The sequence below is a fragment of the Cajanus cajan genome, chromosome 2, assembly GCF_000230855.2.
Source record: "Cajanus cajan strain Asha chromosome 2, NIPB_CcT2T_4, whole genome shotgun sequence".
Taxonomy (NCBI): Eukaryota; Viridiplantae; Streptophyta; class Magnoliopsida; order Fabales; family Fabaceae; genus Cajanus; species Cajanus cajan.
Genome location: NC_138518.1, coordinates 59174565 through 59180564, shown reverse-complemented (window position 1 = coordinate 59180564; position 6000 = coordinate 59174565). Strand labels below are relative to the sequence as shown.

Here is a 6000-nt window from a genome sequence, read left to right as displayed (position 1 = left end):
ACTGTCATCATGTAGATAGTTAAGTTATAATTGTTTAGAATAAATAGGGGTAATTTAGTAATTTTGCACTATTATTTTTAGAAATAATCTGTCATAGGGAACCCGAAAGGGGCGCTGTGGGGTGCTAACACCTTCCCCACGCGTAACCGACTCCCTTACCCGACTCTGGTTGTCATGGCCGAAGTCGATTTTTGAATCGATTGCCTTAAACTTCTTTTTCCAATGTTTTGAGTAAAACATTGGTGGCGACTCCATGAACCCTTCCTTTTTATGAAAACCGCTAATCCATGGAGGGTCCCGCTTGGGATTAACATGGATTGGTGAGCCTTTTAATAAAATTGCTCGTTTGACAAGGTCTCAGTTTGAGAATAAGTCATTCTAGCAATCCATATTTTTAAACAAATAAAAGAGTCCAACCATCCTTCGCGAATGCCGAAAGCCCGTTTCGGGCCGGTGGCGACATTCACATATACGTATTTTTACTATTCATGTATACGTATTTTTACTATTCACATATACGTATTTTACTATTCACGTATACGTATACGTGAATAGTAAATGGCTGCTAAGGGTGGCACGAGGGAAGCAAGGTTCAATTTAATAATTAATTTGAATATTTTAATGAATAGTGCATAGTAACTTATAATATTATTTTAATGAATAGTGCATAGTGCATAGTAACTTCAAAATTTCTATAAATAGGGGCCTAAGGTTTTGAAAATTCAGAATTCTAGAGAGAAGGAAATTCTGGAGAAATAGAGAGAGAAAGTAAGAGAGAGAGAAGGAGAAAGAAAAGGAGGTTCTGCTCTAGTGCCTTGTTTAAGGAGAAAGAGGAAGAGATTCTGCCTAAGTTTTTAGAGAGATATTGCACTAGTTTCAACTCCTACTTATCTAGGTAAGGGGGAGGAGAACCTTATCTTTTTAAAATTTTATATACTATTATGTATAATTATTTATGCATTTATTTGATTATATTTATTTAGTGGGGTGCCCCTAACCTCACTATATTTATATATTTATTCTGTGAGGTGTTCCTAACCTCATCTAACTACTTAACTTTTAATTATTATGTTTATTTATTTACGTTATTATTTAGTGGGGTGTTTCTAACCTCATATATTTGTTTAACCTTTAATTACTATTACTTATTCTATGATTATTCTTATCCATAATAATTATTAATATATTCACATTTTATATTGTTTAATTATTTTATAATAATTGTCATTGTCATTTAATTAATTAGTGCTCTTAATATATTTTATTTAAATTTGTGTTATTTAATTAAAGCTTAAATAATGATAAATTCTTAAATCTATTTTGAGTAATTTTTTTTTTGATTAATATAATTTGTTAAAATGTTTTTGACTCATTTTAAAGATAAATAATACTCTATGGCCATAGATGATAAAGTTTGAATTATTTGTAGCTGGAGGTTTAACCTTGGGGATTTAAATGAGTAAGAAATGGAGGTGGAATATCTTTTGGTTGGTGTTATAATGATGCTCATTTATCCTGACTAGTCACTACAAGTATAATTCAAATTTTATTGTATCAAGAAAATCTAATATTTAATCTGTATAAATATATATTTATATATATATATATATATGTTAAAATTTTATTTATAAATAATTATGTTTATTCGTTCGAATTATTGTATTTATTGGATATTGTTCTTACTCCTTTCTTTTCTTTGTTTTTTTTTTTAATTAAATATATTATAAATAGATGGATCAACTTGAGATTCCAGATCATTTTGCTGTTATTGTTACTGCTGTCCTACATGGAAGGAAATTGGAATACGGAGGCTATTTGATGGATCTGTTATAACTTTACTTGTCAATCATATTATTTTAATTGTAATTTTCTTTCCGTTATGAATATATATATTGTATTAAAAGAGTAAGGAAAAGGAATAATGTGTAAAATAATACGTTATTCTAAATATTTTAGAACGATATGTTATGTATTAAAAGAAAGTAGAGTATTTTCCCAATTCCTCAAACTTAGAAGCATATTCTCCCACTGTCATATTCCCTTGTTTTAACTGCATAAATTCTATTTCTTTAGCCCTCCTAACATCATTAGGAAAATATTTTTCAAAAAATTTGGTTTTAAATACTTCCCATGTAATGATTATTCCCCCTCCTTCTAATAATCTCCTGGTACTATCCCACCAATATTCTGCTTCTCCTACTAACATAAATACTGCATAATTTACTTTTTGGTTGTCAGGACAGTTCATAGCTCGAAATATTTTTTCTATTTCTTTAATCCATAATTCAGCTTTTTCAGGATTGTATCCTCCATCAAATTGGGAAGGGTTATTGCTTCTGAATTCTACAAGTCCTTGTGACTCTCCTGTTCTTCCTGGTGGTTGATTCCTTAACAAGGCGGCAGCCATGTCCCTAATAGCTTGTACAGCCTCTGTTAGTTCGGTATTCCTTCTTCCTGCCATCTGTAATTTTATAGATCAGTTTATAATAGAAACATGGTTAGCACATTTCCCCAAGTTACACATGGAACGTTGCTCTGATACCATTAAATGTAACGCCTAATTCTAATACCCAAATTATACAATATAAAATTATAAAATTTTATAATATTTTCGCAATTATATCATTAACAATATCTATATATTTATTTAATAAAAATAAAAGTAAAGAAAAGAATATCTTGTGAATTTAATACATAACATATCGTTCTAAAATATTTAGAATAACGTATTATTTTACACATTATTCCTTTTCCTTACTCTTTTAATACAATATATATATTCATAACGGAAAGAAAATTACAATTAAAATAATATGATTGACAAGTAAAGTTATAACAGATCCATCAAATAGCCTCCGTATTTCAATTTCCTTCCATGTAGGACAGCAGTAACAATAACAGCAAAATGATCTGGAATCTCAAGTTGATCCATCTATTTATAATATATTTAATTAAAAAAAAAAAAACAAAGAAAAGAAAGGAGTAAGAACAATATCCAATAAATACAATAATTCGAACGAATAAACATAATTATTTATAAATAAAATTTTAACATATATATATATATAAATATATATTTATGCAGATTAAATATTAGATTTTCTTGATACAATAAAATTTGAATTATACTTGTAGTGACTAGTCAGGATAAATGAGCATCATTATAACACCAACCAAAAGATATTCCACCTCCATTTCTTACTCATTTAAATCCCCAAGGTTAAATCTCCAGCTACAAATAATTCAAACTTTATCATCTATGGCCATAGAGTATTATTTATCTTTAAAATATTAAATGTAACGCCTAATTCTAATACCCAAATTATACAATATAAAATTATAAAATTTTATAATATTTTCGCAATTATATCATTAACAATATCTATATATTTATTTAATAAAAATAAAAGTAAAGAAAAGAATATCTTGTGAATTTAATACATAACATATCGTTCTAAAATATTTAGAATAACGTATTATTTTACACATTATTCCTTTTCCTTACTCTTTTAATACAATATATATATTCATAACGGAAAGAAAATTACAATTAAAATAATATGATTGACAAGTAAAGTTATAACAGATCCATCAAATAGCCTCCGTATTCCAATTTCCTTCCATGTAGGACAGCAGTAACAATAACAGCAAAATGATCTGGAATCTCAAGTTGATCCATCTATTTATAATATATTTAATTAAAAAAAAAACAAAGAAAAGAAAGGAGTAAGAACAATATCCAATAAATACAATAATTCGAACGAATAAACATAATTATTTATAAATAAAATTTTAACATATATATATATATAAATATATATTTATACAGATTAAATATTAGATTTTCTTGATACAATAAAATCTGAATTATACTTGTAGTGACTAGTCAGGATAAATGAGCATCATTATAACACCAACCAAAAGATATTCCACCTCCATTTCTTACTCATTTAAATCCCCAAGGTTAAACCTCCAGCTACAAATAATTCAAACTTTATCATCTATGGCCATAGAGTATTAATTATCTTTAAAATGAGTAAAAGACATTTTAACAAATTATATTAATCATAAAAAAATTACTCAAAATAGATTTAAGAATAATCATAGAATAAGTAATAGTAATTAAAGGTTAAACAAATATATGAGGTTAGAAACACCCCACTAAATAATAACATAAATAAATAAACATAATAATTAAAAGTTAAATAGTTAGATGAGGTTAGGAACACCTCACTGAATAAATATAACAATAACATAGTAATTAAAAGTTAAGTAGTTAGATGAGGTTAGGAACACCTCACTGAATAAATATAATAATAACATAAATAAACATTGTAATTAAAAGTTAAGTAGTTAAATGAGGTTAAGAACACCTCACTGAATAAATATATAAATATAGTGCAGTTAGAAACACCTTACTGAATAAATATATAAATATAGTGAAGTTAGGAACACCTCACTGAATAAATATATAAATATAGTGAAGTTAGAAACACCTCACTGAATAAATATATAAATATAGTGCAGTTAGAAACACCTTACTGAATAAATATATAAATATAGTGAAGTTAGGAACACCTCACTGAATAAATATATAAATATAGTGAAGTTAGAAACACCTCACTGAATAAATATATAAATATAGTGAGGTTAGGAACACCTTACTGAATAAATATATAAATATAGTGAGGTTAGGGGCACCCCACTAAATAAATATAATCAAATAAATGCATAAATAATTACACATAATAGTATATAAAATTTTAAAAAGATAAGGTTCTCCTCCCCCTTACCTAGATAAGTAGGAGTTGAAACTAGTGCAATATCTCTCTAAAAACTTGGGCAGAATCTCTTCCACTTTCTCCTTAAACAAGGCACTAGAGCAGAACCTCCTTTTCTTTCTCCTTCTCTCTCTCTTACTTTCTCTCTCTATTTCTCCAGAATTTCCTTCTCTCTAGAATTCTGAATTTTCAAAACCTTAGGCCCCTATTTATAGAAATTTTGAAGTTACTATGCACTATGCACTATTCATTAAAATAATATTATAAGTTACTATGCACTATTCATTAAAATATTCAAATTAATTATAAAATTGAACCTTGCTTCCCTCGTGCCACCCTTAGCAGCCATTTACTATTCACGTATACGTATACGTGAATAGTAAAATACGTATATGTAAATAGTAAAAATACGTATACATGAATAGTAAAAATATGTATATGTGAATAGTAAAAATACGTATAAAAATATGATAAACTTTCTAATAATCTCAATAAATATTTAAAATCAAAATAACCTGTTTTATTTAATAAAATTTGGAATATTACAATTCTCCCCTACTTACAGAAATTTCGTCCTCGAAATTTTTATTGCTTAAAATAAGTAAGGATAATTTTTCTTAACTTCTTCTTCGAGTTCCCAAGTAGCATCTCCAGTAACATCATTCCAGATTACCTTTACCAGTGTAATCAGTTTGCCTCTCAACTGCTTGATTCTCCTGTCTGCGATCTGTACAGGCATTGTTTCAAATGTAAGGTTATCCTTTAATTGTACTGTATCAGGCATTATTATATGAGAAGGGTCAGAAATATATTTTCTTAACTGAGACACATGGAAGACATTATGGAGATTAGAAAGAAAAGATGGTAGAGAAATTTGGTAAGCAACAGGACCTATTTTTCTAAGGATTTGATAAGGACCAATAAATCGAGGAGTGAGTTTCTTTGATTTCATTACCCTACCAATACCAGCTGTTGGTGTAACTTTCAAAAATACATGATCACCTTCCTGGAATTCAAGAGGTCGTCTTCTTTTATCAGCATAACTTTTTTGTCTGCTTTGAGTCATTCTCAATTTTTCTTGAATCATTTTGATCTTTTCCGTGGTTTGTTGCACCAATTCAGGACCCAAGATTAAATTCTCTCCTGTCTCAAACCAGCACAAAGGAGTTCTACACCTTCTTCCATATAAAGCTTCATAGGGTGCCATACCTATGCTAGA

At 28.0% G+C, this 6000-nt stretch overlaps 1 long non-coding RNA gene across 1 annotated transcript; it reads left to right on the top strand.

Moving 5' to 3' along the window:
- Window positions 1-476: 476 nt before the first annotated feature.
- Window positions 477-1982, top strand: LOC145954415 (uncharacterized). The gene is made up of 2 exons (XR_014431625.1): window positions 477-895; window positions 1732-1982. It is a non-coding gene; the product is annotated as an uncharacterized LOC145954415 (long non-coding RNA).
- Window positions 1983-6000: the final 4018 nt, after the last annotated feature.